General features: G+C 47.0%; 1 protein-coding gene and 1 long non-coding RNA gene across 25 annotated transcripts in view; one reads left to right on the top strand and one right to left on the bottom strand.

The window, feature by feature from the left end:
• LRP3 (LDL receptor related protein 3) overlaps positions 1 to 6,395 on the top strand; it is a 212,708-nt gene extending 206,313 nt beyond the window's left edge. For 15 of the 17 annotated variants that reach the window (XM_042821441.1, XM_042821457.1, XM_042821443.1 and 12 more), the window contains one exon: positions 3,008 to 6,395. The gene's annotated coding sequence lies outside the window, so the exon portion shown is untranslated. The remainder of the gene's footprint in view (positions 1 to 3,007) is intronic. The other 2 variants (XM_042821444.1, XM_042821447.1) reach the window with 2 other exon arrangements.
• Positions 6,270 to 13,965, bottom strand: part of LOC122161794 — a 31,528-nt gene continuing 23,832 nt past the window's right edge. For 6 of the 8 annotated variants that reach the window (XR_006169300.1, XR_006169304.1, XR_006169303.1 and 3 more), the window contains 3 exons: positions 10,817 to 10,922; positions 7,886 to 7,971; positions 6,270 to 7,398 (listed from right to left, as the gene is read on the bottom strand). This is a non-coding gene — a long non-coding RNA (uncharacterized LOC122161794). Of the gene's footprint in view, positions 7,399 to 7,885; positions 8,030 to 10,816; positions 10,923 to 13,251; positions 13,336 to 13,965 lie in introns of all 8 variants that reach the window. The other 2 variants (XR_006169302.1, XR_006169301.1) reach the window with 2 other exon arrangements.

Genomic DNA, 13,965 nt, shown 5'->3' on the forward strand with positions numbered 1-13,965 from the left:
TACAAAACTGGCCAGGATTCCCCCATTGTAATGTACAGGTGTTAGTGGTGAAAGTACCAGCTCCTCCAAGCTTTCAGCTGCACTCAGTAGTTAGGTGCTGCGTCATGCAGTGCCGCATTGTATCAGTGGATCTAGAGATAACATATTCAGTGTTTGTGTGTATCCCACAGAGCATTTCTGTAAGGTAAGAGTTTGTCTTAGGAAAAAACAAAAGATGCCAGTGGACTTGTCAGATATCTCTGAGTGAATCACCATCACTTATGCTCACTGGAGGTGACTGATCATTTTCTTCTCTGCAAATGCTTTAAATTCAGTCTGTGGTGTGAAGAAAAGAGAATGTTTTTTCATTCATTTGCATCAATGTGCTAATGCAGGTTTTGCAATCGGATTTTATCTGTCAAGATGATTAATTGTATTGCTGCATGAGAGCAAGGGGAACTCAGGTCCATCTCCTGTCACTGTGTTTGAATCTCCACGTAGTAAAAACTTTTTTAGAATTTTTTAATCTTGGCTTTTGTCAAGCATGCAGTTTTGTCTTGAAACTAGATCTGTTGATTGAATTCCATTTATCAGCCACTTTATTTTTATAAGAAAACTGAGATCAGCTTCACAGATTATAAGAGCCAGAGTCGTGTAAGGGACTGGAAGTGCGATAGCCGTTCTCCTACAGCCACAAGCATCCAGCTGCTATTATTTATGCACCATCGACAGTGGGACATGCTCAGACTTGAAGGACTGGTGCTGACCTTCCCTTGCTAATCATTTATACATTCCTTGTTTTGAGCGCTCCACCTTAAGGTTTCTCATGACTCACTTTCTCTCTGGAGTGAACAAATAAATCCTGAAGGACTCTGCATGCTTCCAAGTGTGTAACCTGTCCCCTTCTACTGGTCCTGTTTTCAGCAACAAAAGCTCTTGAAGTAGCAGTGCTATTTATTAAGGTGTGATCTCAGAGCCGTAGGACTTTGAGAGCTGAGAGAATGGTGGCTTCAGCTTGGCTTAGGCTTATCCTAAAATACCAATCCATGGCTTTTGTGCGTGCCATGAGTGAGGAATAAAACTCCTCTGCAGTCTCTGGAGGCAGGAAAATTGGGCAGAGAATCATAGAATAGCTGGAATTGGAAGCATGTACAGTTCTCTCTCCAAAAAGGGGAGCAGCAATTCATGTCGTCTTCAGGAACTTCTGTATGGCTTTAGACACGGCCCACATAATGTCCTTGTCTCTGTATTGGAGACAGGGGTTTGAATGGACTGTTTCATGGAAAAGGAATTGAGTGGATGGCCACATCCAGGGAGCTGTGGTCAGTGGCTCAGTGTCCAGGAGATCTGTGATGAATTATGTGCCTCAGGAGACATAGCTGTTAGAGCAGGTCCAAAGGAGGGACACAGAAATGAGAAGAGGGCTGGAGCCTTTCGCTTTCAGATATCCTTTAATTGAAGGGAATGGCAAATTGAGGCCTATTTCTGGGTTGTTCAGAACAAAAGACTTGATACTGGACATTCAAATGCTGATGGTGCTGCTGATAATCCTTGTTGTTCTCTCTGTATTGATGGGTCCATCTGGGAGGCAGGTTTGACATTACCCCCTTTACTTTGCACTGCTTCTGTAAGTGGTAACTGTACTTAAGCAGCAATTGTAGTTGCATTTAAGTTGCAAATAGTATGACTGTATTATGGAATATAGGAATAATGAAAAAACACCGAGATTGTCACTAATTAGATGTGCAGTTCATGAGCAGAGTGTTGAGCTTTGAGGAGCAGGCAGGGCTGAGAAAGCAATAAGAGGGTACAAGAAAATACCACTTTCTCTTTGTCCCTCCCTTGTGTACCTCTTCCCTAAGAGGAGCTGCAGGGCAGTGGAGTGGGTGAGAAGGACATCCCAGCTGGAAGATCTGCTGAGAGCTTTGAGGAGCTTGTCTGTGGGGTCAGGGTTGGCTTGGCCATGGGGTCAGAGGTGGAGGGGAGGGAGGAACATGCTTTGGCTTATGTTCCAGATTGTGGGGCTGGATTAGGTGCACGCACTTGGGATGGGCTAATGAGAATGAAGTCATGTCAGACTGTCATTGTGAAGGAGAGAGGCTTGATCTGCTGTGCCATGAGTGCTGCTCCCCTCATGGTACATGGGCACATCTGACAGGACGGAGCTTACCACAGCACTCACAGGGGAGCGATGTTAGGCACTATGGGTTGGTCCAGCATGAGTAACTCAAACTGCAGGGGTGTGATGCAGAGAAGGATGTGGTTCTTTTAATTCCTTCCCCTTGTCCCATTGTTTCCTTCCCAGGCGCACGCAAAATCTTCCTCTGCCTCTCCCTCCCAGCCCAGCTTTTCTCTTCTCTTTGGTTGTCCTTTTGTCCTTTCCCTCCTGTAGAGCCAAGCTCAACAGCGTATACCCACACCCAACAGAAAGGAACTTCTTTTGGCAATTTCTCCATATCTGGGACCCATATGTCAAGCAAAACAATTGTAAATGGGCTTAGTTGGCATTCCTTTGGCACGGGATAGCAGAAAGCACGAGCAGGAGTGGGTTCTTCAGAAAAGCTTGGATTTCACAGCTGTGCCCATGAGCGGTGCTGGGGGATTGTATGACCTCAGAGAGCCTGGTCCCACTGCAGTGGGAGCCCAGGTCCTGACTCCTTCACTGCAGACAGGAGGTTGCGAAGGTCGGGCTGTGAGCAAACAGGTGCCTCCTGTGCCCGGGACGTGGAGGACATGACCTGCCCTGCCATTAGCTGTTAAGTCATGCTCCCCCTGGCTTCAGAGGATGCGTTACGTCTGTGTGAAGCACCACACAAGGTCAGTGTTAGATTGCCTCACATCACCAAAACACAAATTCATGTATTTGTCCTAAAGCGAGGCTGGTGCAACAGGACAAAATGGAATAATGTAACAGCTGGGAGCCAGGGTGTGCTGCAAGGTCAGAGGAGAAATACCCCAGCAGCCCTATGGGAAAGCAATGGTGAACTCTACTGCCAGATTAATCAGGCTTTTTTTTTTTTTGCCACAGTCACAATGTCAAAGCTTTTCTCTGCACGCTGAAGATGCCATGTCTGACACTGGGAGCTGCAGTGCGGTGAAGCTACATCTTTTAATGGAAGTTCCCAGGCTGTGTGCCAGGACACTGCAAACAGACACATTTATGGTCTTTCAGGTACAAACACGAGTGATTTGTGATCAAGAGAAGGATGTGGTTCTTTCCACTCCTTCACTCCATCTCCTTCTAAGCCATCCAAAGCACACATGGCTCTGTGATACAACCTTCCCTGGGCTGGTAAACAATATTGCTATTGTAAATTACTTCAGTATCTTCGTGAAAAATTAGTACAATCCCCACAAGTACAGACTATTAAAATACTCTGTAAATTACTTGTTGAGTTACTCCAGTGAAGCCAGACAAGTCCAGCAGCTGTAGGGCTTATCTCACATCTCTGCTGCTTAACCTGTGCTCTTTTGTCACTGACTCCAATGTATAACTTTGTTAACATTGAACAGCTTGTGAATTGGAAAAAATTCCTCTAGGAATTTGAAATTTGTATTTCCTTAGCGATCCGTAATAGACAGTGCTCACACTGAGAAGGGACCTGATGGTCAGTGCATATAGCGTGCTGAAAAAGTGCATCTCTGCAGGCAGCTGTAGGCAGCCCTGAACTTGCTTTGCCCACACTGTGCAATGTTTAGGCCACTGCTGGCCCCACGGCTGCGCTCTGCCATCTGCAGAGTGATTTTTTCAGAAACCTCCTTGGGTTTGACAGTGAGGAACATGGCTGCTCTGTGGTCTTGTGGTGCACGACAGTACGACTGTGTTCGGATGTACAAAGCCAGCTGCCATCTGTGTTGCAATGTTAAGAAAAGTTGAAGGCTTACTATGTCCAGCAACAGCCCCAAGGTGTGCAGGAGCAGGTGTGCTGGATGTGGTGTCTGTGACGAAGCAGCAGCTATGGCCTCACACTGCTGCTTTCTGTCAACCTGCTCAGAAAGAAGGATTTGTGGCGTTGTTGTTCTCGTGCGTCACGGCATTATTTCTCTGAGACCATAAGCAGCGGGACTGCTTGCCATCTCAGGCTGGGTATTGCCTGATGTTTTCCTCCTAACAATAATATAAAGCCTTTGTGCATCAGTGAGAGAGGGTGAGAGATGCAGGAACTGCTGCCTATGCAGTGTTATTTACGGAGACCAGTGCTGGACTATTTCTCCTCCTCCTTCACCTCCTCCACTCAAGGGCATTCAGATGCTTTGTAGACAAAATGTGTGGGGAGCAGTAATATTTGTACTAGGCCAACTGATAAACAAACATATTTTGGGAGCCGTTCCCAGGGCCATGCAGCAGTTCTGTGAGATGGAGGAAGTCCTGGTGCAGGACTCCTGGGCTTTACCAAAAGTCCAGAAACCACTGTTTCTCCTCTCGTGGCCAGTCCTGTCTCAGCAATATTTTGATTGCTCTCCTATAAAAACTTTTTTTTTCCCTCTGGGCTGTTAATGTTACCACACAGATATTTTCTATCAACCTACTCCAGAAAATTTAAGTTATTCTGAAAAGGGAATTAAGTAAGGAAGATTTACTGCAGTTTAAAAAAGCCAGCGCTTGCAAGACATGTCCCCCAAGGAATGCTCTGTGATCCAGAGGATCATTTCATACCATTGCACTGGCAGTACTTCATTGGTCAAAGCCTTTCCGTGTTTCTTCCTGGGATATTAACACGAATTTATTTATCAGTTAAAACATCCAGCAAGATGAAACTTGTTTCCACAAGTGGTTTGATCGGAGTAGCATCGAGTTAGTTTCCATTTTTAGTGGCATTTTTTGCAGCACTGATTATCAAGTAGTTATTGGTTTCATCCCCTTCTCAATAACCGGGGCGAAATTTGGAAGCATTTAACACCAATACTTGCAGAACAAGAGCAGGATGGCCCGTTCCCCATGTGGGATTTGTTCTACATTTGCTGCCTTGCTGGGTGTTCTCACCTGGCTGTCTGTGCTGCTGTCTCCCTGACTTTGTATTGTAACTTAAAGGGGATTAGAGATGGCTGCAAGGTGTCTCCACCTTTACCATCTAAAGCTGTGTTAATAGAGGTAAACGGTACTTCGATTTCTGATTCTCTCAACAGAAGGGCCACTTGCCTTTATGATGGCTGGCACTTAATCACAAACCAAGGCACTTCCAGTCTGGTATTCATCTCTGGGCTCTGCAGCAAGAGCCATGGCTGTGCTGGGCAGGGGCTGCTTGGTGGTGCCAAGCCGAAGGAGAGCCCCGTCACCATCACCTGTCACCAGCTGTGAACACAGGTGGGACCAGGCCTGCTCCATGGGCCCAACAGAGAGGAGTGAGCTTTGTGCAGGCACACACACATCAGATGCCCTTCCTGGCAGGGGTGGGTCCCTGTAACCTCAGCGGGTGTCACAGGGCATGATGAAGCTTTAGTGGCATTTTAGAAATACGGGATTCAAGTTACCTGTTCTCCCAAGCTTACTGCCTGCCACTAACAGGCAGTCTCCTCCAGCACTGCCACAGATGCACAGAGCACTGACCTCGCTCACACATGGCACTGTCACAGCACCCAGAGCTCTCCCATGCAATGAGCAGTCCTCCTCTGCCCACGCTCGCACTGAAGTCACAAAGCAAGGTGAGCCCGCTGCCATGCCAAGGGACATTTTTGCTTCTCAGCAACCTGCTGTGGCAGCAGCTGCGCTAGCTGCAAAGGACACTTTTCCCTGTTATAGGTTTCTTTCCCTTCCTGGATGTGCCACACAGGCATATCCATGTCCTCTGTCCCCTTGGTGGTGGACCTGTGCAGGATGCTCTGAGCCAACCCCAAGTTTTCAGCCACTGCCAAAGCATCCCACAGAAGCAGGCATCACCTCACTGCCTGCCGTGGCCGCTGAGCGATGCCTGGCAGAGGTGACTCAGAAGCGGGGAGCCCTGCTAAGGCCCTGGCACATCCCTGCACTGAAACACTGCCTACAGCCTCCTGCCTCTGCCCAGCTCGCCCTTCCTGCCACCTTTCCCCCGGGGTCCTAACTCCCAACTTTGTTGCTCTATAAACATAATAACAATAATTATTCTCTCATTGGACACATAGCCATCTTCTTTGTTTGCAGGCTTAGATAAATATCATTCAAATCATGGAGTCTGATTCATGAGTCAGGATGATGGCAGCCCTCCAAAACCTCCTTGCCCATGGAGAGTGTGTTTGTGTGAGAGAGATAGAGAGTTTCACTGTACGAAGAGTAAGAAACTGGAAGCCAAGTGAATTAAATACAAAGCAGATAATTATGTGTAATTCATTTACTGACTAATGATTGCACCTGGTACAGAGGTCTATGAATTCATTTCACTCTGCATTTGTTCTCAAAAACAATCTCTCTGCACAAGATAAAAACTAGGCCTGTGTTTACATTGGTGTTATTGTAAGATTCTGTCTCTCTGGTTCATTCCCCAGTTTTTCTCACGATGTTTCACTTTTCCTGAGTTCACCTGGTGTCTCCTTGGCAATGACAACTGTGCAGGTAGGGGCTGGGTGCCATTTTGCCTACAGCAGAATGCAGCCTTCGCTTCTCTCCTGGAGGCTGTGTGGTGTGATTACACGCAGGGCTTATCTCTCATCTGCTGCAGCCAAATTTTGCCACCAAGGCTGTGCCTGCAATGGGGAGCAGCAGGTCATGGCCTCCCTCCCCCCTCTGCTGAGATGGCCAGCAACTTGCTGCTTTTTACATGGTGTCACCCAGCTGCCCCTGCAGCCTGGCACCATCAGCTCCCTCCAGCTGAACAGCAGCAGGCGCTGTCAGCCTTCACCTGCTGTCACCGGGGTTGAAGACCCCAAAGGCACCTTCGGCAGGGTGAAAAAGCTCATGCCTAATCCGTGGTGGCCAGCAGTGCCGATGTCACACTGAGGACTGCAGTCTGTGTGACAACGCTTGCACTGTGAGTTTGGGAGCTGAGCTCTGAGCCAGGCTGGGCCCAAGGCTTTGCTGGGTGTGGGCAGCAGCAGGGACACTCCTGAGGTGATGCTCTTACCATGTGGTGGAAACAGAAGACCTTTTCCAGCTGTCTCCCATGGGCAGTCATAAGGCATCCAGCAAAGCCCCTTCTCCCAGTCCCTCCATGTATCAAAGGCGCCTACCTTACTCATCCCTCACCCTGCAAATAAATCTACACACTCAGTTCATTGCTCAGGTCCTCTGTGATGGCTGATGCTCAAAGCAAGAACTGCTGCTTCCTGCTGAGTGTGCCAGCACCATCACACAGCTGGGCTCAGTCCAGTAATCGATCCATTAACGGGGTGCAGGAGAGGTAAGTGCACAGCATTCATGCAAGTGGGAGAGGGCTACATCTGCAGGCACTGGCTGAGAGCAGATTTCTGTGGGATGTCCTTTAAGAACAACTCTGGGAAAGGAACCAACTGGAATGACATAAGGAAGAGGGAAGTTACTTGGCAGTTTGAATAGAGGCTGGTTAGTAAATCGTGACATGCTCACAATGAAAGAACGTGCTGAGTTCACCTACATATGCTTTCCAGTATTATTTCCACTGAGTCTTTACTGAAGCGTAATAGTGAAGCTGAGCTGGTGGCTGCCAACGAAACAGCTGTAGCAGCAGATCTAACCACCAATGCTGCACAAACACAGTGGGAGGTGTCTCCCTGCAGCCACCGCCAGCGCTGCGCCGTGCCAGGAGAGCATCACTGCCGCCCGGCTCCTCCGCTCCCAGCGCAGCACTGCCCTACACCCTGCAGCCCTCCTGGGGAAGTGGCGAAAAGCAGTGGAGGTGCTGCTCTCTCCATCCGTGGCAGCCACAGGTAATGAAAGCATCAGCAATTAAAAAAAAAGAGTAACCCTATGCTCCAGTATTGGAGTGATTTGTCATTAGAAAAGCCAAAACCAGCTCACCTTGTTCACGAGTGCTCCCACTGACTAAAGCGGCAGTCAGCGTGTGCTTTGGTTTTCAACCCATGCAATCCTTTTCCGATGAAGACCTGACAAGCCAGGACAGATTGCAGTCCGTGAGATACTCGTGGAGTGATCATACTTTACCTGTAGGTGGATCCTCTTTTTAGATAGCGTGAAGCAGAGCCAGTGAGCTGATTCACTGCTGTACTCCAATTTTCACCAGAATAACACCACTGAATCATCATCAAATAACAAATGATAAAATGAGATCGCTGTGTTTAAGTCTGCAGCATGTGTACGGAAATGACTAGTTTTCTTGCAGAACGATTACACTGCATGGACACTTTCTGTGTGCTGTTTCCCAAACGTATCACAAAGGTGACAATATAACATTTATGCAGCAGTTCTACATATCAGAAAAACCCCACCAATTAACGTCAAAAGTAACAGCTGGTGGAAAAATGTCACCATACCTAATGTGTTCTCTTTATTATCATTCAAAAGAAAAAGGAGGATGAGGTGAACTTCAGCTTCTGAAAAGACTCCATTTTGTGGTTCATGTATTTTTGCACACCAGCTAAAGGTCAGAAACTGCTAAGTTAAAAACATAATCCTGGTTTCTCTTCTGTTTATGAAAATATTTGCTGAACAATTGAAAAGAACTGTGTAACTGTGATATTTTTGCAAGTAATGCTCTTGAAAAGCAACTAAAGACAACAGGCAAGCTTGCAATTAGTAATTCTAATTATAAAGTGTATATAGAAAACAATGTAGCATCATAAGTAAAGGCCAAGTTCAAATGATGCAATAGGAGTAGCAGAACACCATGTAACAATGGGCAAAGCATCCAGCAAGAGGAATACTTCTAAATGAGCTATAGTTTTGCCGTCAAAGCAACAACAACAACAACAACAAAAAAAGAGAGAAAATAATAGCACAGCACTATATTCTATGTAACTTCTATGGCAATTCATTCTCAGTGCCACCTGATACTCGTGCTTCTGTTGTAGCCCACAGTCATCCCTGGAAGACACAGCCACAGAGTAAGACCTAGTAATGAGCGATTATTGCAGACTGGGGGAGGGGGAAAGAAGGGGGGAAGGGGGGAAGCTCCCCTGTGTTGTTTATCCAGGAACCACTCTGTGCCTCACTCCCACTTCCATCACTCAGCAGCTATCAAATAATGCTGCCTGTGATGCTGTACTTCCTACAGGCGAGCCACATTTCTGTCACGTACAGGTTAACAGGTGTTTGAAAACAGGAAAAACTTAAGTATGATGCAGGGGTCTGTGCTGCATAGCCTGCGGTGCGTGTATGTGTGCCCCCTAAACTCCACCAGTTTCTGACAGCACTTCATGTACTGCATGGGAACTGCAAACCCTCAGCATTAGGGAAGGCCCTCTGCTCTGCACCAGTGCGTGCAGCAGCAGCAGCACAGGGTTACGTGCTGCGCCAAAGAACTGCTCTCAGAATTAAGTCCTGGTGCAACCAGAGAAGGTGAAGAGACATAATACCTTAGGGAAATGGTTTTATTTATTCTGCCTGGATGCATATATTGCAATCATCCATGTAGCATGATCCACAATGCTGAAAACCATTTCATTATGTTCTATAAGTAAGAGCCTGATGTGGTTCAATTGTATCAATTATGCAACTCTTCTAAGTGGTGTAGTCAAGGGTAAATGCAGGCAAAGGGCACTCCCTTTGTACCTGCTTCTACTCTGGGCACTTCTAATATTTACCTGCTCCTCATATACCACAGACAGATCTATCTGCCCACTTCTATTTACTGCTGTATCACCGACTGCTCTTTGGTCAAGAGCTTTTCCTATGCACCGATGACACAATGAAATAGAAAATGGAAGTCAAGACACTGCTATGTGTTTGTCTGTTGTGCAAGATCTAAGTGTGGCTGTAATTTTGAGCAAAGCATCGCTTTTAAACAATGTTTAAACTGACACTATTATTATGCAATATAATTAATTATAGCTAGAAGGGCATTTGAGGTTATTTGGCACTACCTTTGTCCATTTCATAATTATACCAAGAGAATGACTAAGTTGTGCCCAGCTTAATTGTATTCATTTGGTTTTATCCCTCCTCTCTGCCATCCTAAGTCACTTGTATTCTGATCTGAGAGTTTTTTGGAGAAGTTTGGATGTGTTTGTGCCAAATACAATGGAGCCCAGGCTAGCTAGGCAGCCTCAGGTGATATTGCAATTTAAGCACTAACAATAGCAATAATAATTACCACTAGACAAAGTGATAAGTACAAAACAAACGTCACTTTTTTCAGTCACTGTTACCGTTACCGACAGAAGATTTACCCTTATCTGCTCCTGCTCTGTGCATTCTAGGACATGTTTGTGTAGCCAAAAGATAAAGCTTCGTGGCACGATGTGACATCTTTCAGATGTACTGGGAGCCCAGCAGACACCTCCAGAGAGCAGCTGAAGAGCAGCAGCAGATGGCTGCAGCAGCATGCAACGCACCAGCCCCATTGCCCTATGCAGCATGGGGGTTCAGTGTTCAAGGGATGCAAAGTGCAGCTCAGAAGCCTGGGCGGATGGCGCTGGGTGCTGCAGCGCAGACACAGCACTGTGCAACCTCTGTGCCCCAGGACCTGCAGTTTGCTGCTGGTGTTAGGGCTGCGGTGAGGACGGCAGCTCACGCAGCCTCTGGAGCCAGGCTGGCTGCCCAGCAGCCCAGCCACAGATTTCGTGCCATATTGGAGCTCAGCAGCTGCCCCAAGCTGGCAGGCTGTGTGCCAGCCAGACGAGCTGCCCAGAGGTAGCGGTGAGTAAAGCATCTCTTCTGAATGTTACTTGACAGTGTCCAACCAACAAAAACAAAAATTAAAATTAAAAAAAAAACACAACAGTGATAAAAGTGACTTCCTCAGAAAGGAATCAGCTTAAGAAATGGTCTTACCTTAAGAAAAAGCTCACTTGGGCTTTCCAGAAGGGAGCTCGCAAGCAGGAGGGGGATTGACATTTTAGGCGGTCTGACAGACAGGGCAAAGGAGAACAGCTTTAATCTAAAAGAGGGGAGATTTAGGTTAGATGTTAGGAAGAAAATCTTTACTCAGGTGTGGGGGGTAGAGTGGCGAGGCCAGCCTCTTTTCAGCAGTGTGTGGAGACAGGACAAAGGGAAACGGCCAGAAAGTGCAGCATAGGAAGTTCTGCACAAACGTGCACAAGAACTTCTTTACAGTGAGGCGATGGAGCACTGAGACAGGCTGCCCAGGGAGGTGGTGGAGTCTCCTCTGGAGATGTTCAAGACCTGCCTGGACGCCTACCTGTGTGACCTGGTGTAGGGAACCTGCTTTGGCAGGAGGGTTGGACTCGATGATCTCTGGAGGTCCCTTCCAACCCCTACGATTCTGTGGCACTGGCACAGGCTGCCTGGAGAAGCTGTGCATGTGCCATCACTGGAGACATTCAAGGCCAGGTTGGATGGGGCCCTGAGCAGCCTGATCTGATGGGTGCAGTTCTGCCCATGCCAACTGGGCTGGGACTTTAAGGTCTCCTCTGACCTAAGCCATCCTATGATTCTATGACTATTTGGCGACAATGAAAGGCTGTTACAGTCTTCAGCTGGTGGCTGGATACTGGATTGCACTTGTACGATAGAACTGCCTGCAAGGGCTGAATGCCATAATTAACAGGCATTTTTTAGAAATTATTGGTTAATGCCATGTAATAGAAATACTGCCAACTGTTGCTGATAAAACTTCGCTTGTTCCTTTGGTGGTAATGCATAATGACTCAACACTGCTTCAGTGGGAAGATACCTTTGTCTGTTACATATCGCTACGTTCATTTTTACAACGGTTTATATGGCAAATAATACAAATTCTGAAACTTAAAATAACTAGAGTGCCAGCTGCGTCCTGAGCAATCACAGCACTGGTAACACAAGGCCTTTTTATCATATAGCATTAATGATCCAGTCCCCCTCCCACAGCAAGCAGTGTGGCCTTTATCATCAAGGCTGTTTAAGCAGGACTAAGCTTAAACGGTTCTATAACAGGGAAACACGCTAATGTAAGTTTCACGTCCATCTGATACATTTCTCATGCAAGTTGTACATGACCACCCAGTGCACCTCTGCACATTTTTAGTAACAAAAAATCTATGAGCCATACTGGGGAATCCAGGTTGTGCTGAGATAATGGGCTCTACTCATATGATGCAGCTGTCTTATCACCAAAGAACATTTTCACAATATTGCAATAGTGACCGAAAGGTTATTTCTCAAACCTTGTCTGTCACCCAGCAGGTACCAGCTGAAAAGTTTCTGTTTGATTGCTAAAGAGTAGAAAGCAATGAGCACACATTGGCAAATCTTAGATCAGGCATGATGTGGATGTTGCACATTTCAGACTAACGCCCACCTTCACTTCAGGGAAAGGAGAAACCAGACCTGCAGACACACTAATCGCTCCTGCTCTCAGAGTTCCCACTCACCTGTTTGGAAATGAACAGCAGAACCTTGCTGCTTTCTATTTACTGCACTGAGAGCCAGTGATCTCAGTACTTCCAGTCATCAATTACATGCCTGTGATATTACAGCATTTTATGATGCAAAATCCTCCTAATGTACAAATCAAAAAAATATATGTAAGTCTGTGCTGAGACTGACAATTCTGATACAAGAAGGGGAGGTGAAGTCCAATCTCTGCTCAGCTGGGAGGAGCACAAAGGTGATGACACACCATTTAGTTTTGGGACAGCTTGGAGGTGTGGGTGTGCGACCCGCCAAACCAGGGTCACTTCACCCAAAGAAGGGTAAGCAGCAGAACTGGGCAGTCATGCACAGGACTCAAACCAGACTGTGCCAGTCAAAACGAGAGCTCCCAAAGCCTGGTTTCTGGTTGCACCCACTGCTGAGCACAGACTGTGCATCCCATCAAGCACAGGAGGTGATGTCCTTCCGCTGTTTCCAAGGGAAGGTGCTTCAGAACGCACAGGCACAGACACTCAGCGATGCTGGTGCTGGACATATGCAGATGTGGCTGAAGAAAACTAAACAAGTTGCATCAGAACCAAAGGGATTCAGGCAGCCCATCCCACTGGCTTTCATAGTGCTGAACATGACGGGCTCTTAGACAAACCTGTGGATCCCAGCCTGCTATGTGACGCTGCTAAGTGACTCTTGTCAGCAGAGTGTAGCAACTTGACTACCCTTTCACAGAGCACACTCTGGCCTGGGTACTGCCCAGGGGAAAAGCAGAGCCTCACAATTGGAAGGCAGGCACCAAAGGACAAACATGGGGCTGGAAGCTGGACAGTCCCAGCATACAGGTCAGAAATAAAGCTGCTTTTATAGCAAGGATTTCAGTATATGGTCTGGCTGTTGCTGACCTTGTCTGAGAACCTCCCAGCAGCACTGTGCCCATTAGTTGATATGCTGCAGGCCTGTATCAGATGACACTGCTATTACAATGCCTACAAAGGTAGAGAAGCTCATATGTTAACAAATAATACTGAGTGAATCGACTCCTCCTGCCTGCATTGCAGTTGCTGTTCTATTCCCTCCACTAAACTGAGCTTTAGGAGACAATTTTCCAGACCCCATGTATCATTGCAGCAGGAGTACTGTTGTAGACCAGGTAGAAAAAGTGGAGTTGTGAATTCACCTTCTCTTTTGAAATGTTACTCCATCCACCCACACCTCTTTCTTCTTTGCTAACTCCAGTCACCTATCCCCAGGACCTACACCCACTCTGATCCCAACTCACTGATGAACATACATGGAAACAGACCTTGCTAAACAGATTGCAGCTCCTGTTCCATGGCTGTGTTTATAGGATCATTTGGATACTAAATCTAGTACATAAATGAGAACCCACTGGTTGAGTAAGGTCTCTGGATTTAGTGCTCGCTCCATGAAACAGGTTACCCAGCACAGCAGCTCTGGGTGCCCCAGGACACAGGGCTCAGCCAAATGGAAGCCTGACCCCGAAGAGGTTAACGTGGGTTCTGATGCCATTTGGGAAATTCTCCCCATAGTGACAGGACACTCAGAACCTGAGTGAGGAGACACCTGAACCATTCAGAGGACTCCACCCAACAGAG

The sequence above is a fragment of the Centrocercus urophasianus genome, unplaced genomic scaffold, assembly GCF_019232065.1.
Source record: "Centrocercus urophasianus isolate 14NV4802_14NV808 unplaced genomic scaffold, USGS_Curo_1.0 seq_2, whole genome shotgun sequence".
Classification (NCBI taxonomy): Eukaryota; Metazoa; Chordata; class Aves; order Galliformes; family Phasianidae; genus Centrocercus; species Centrocercus urophasianus.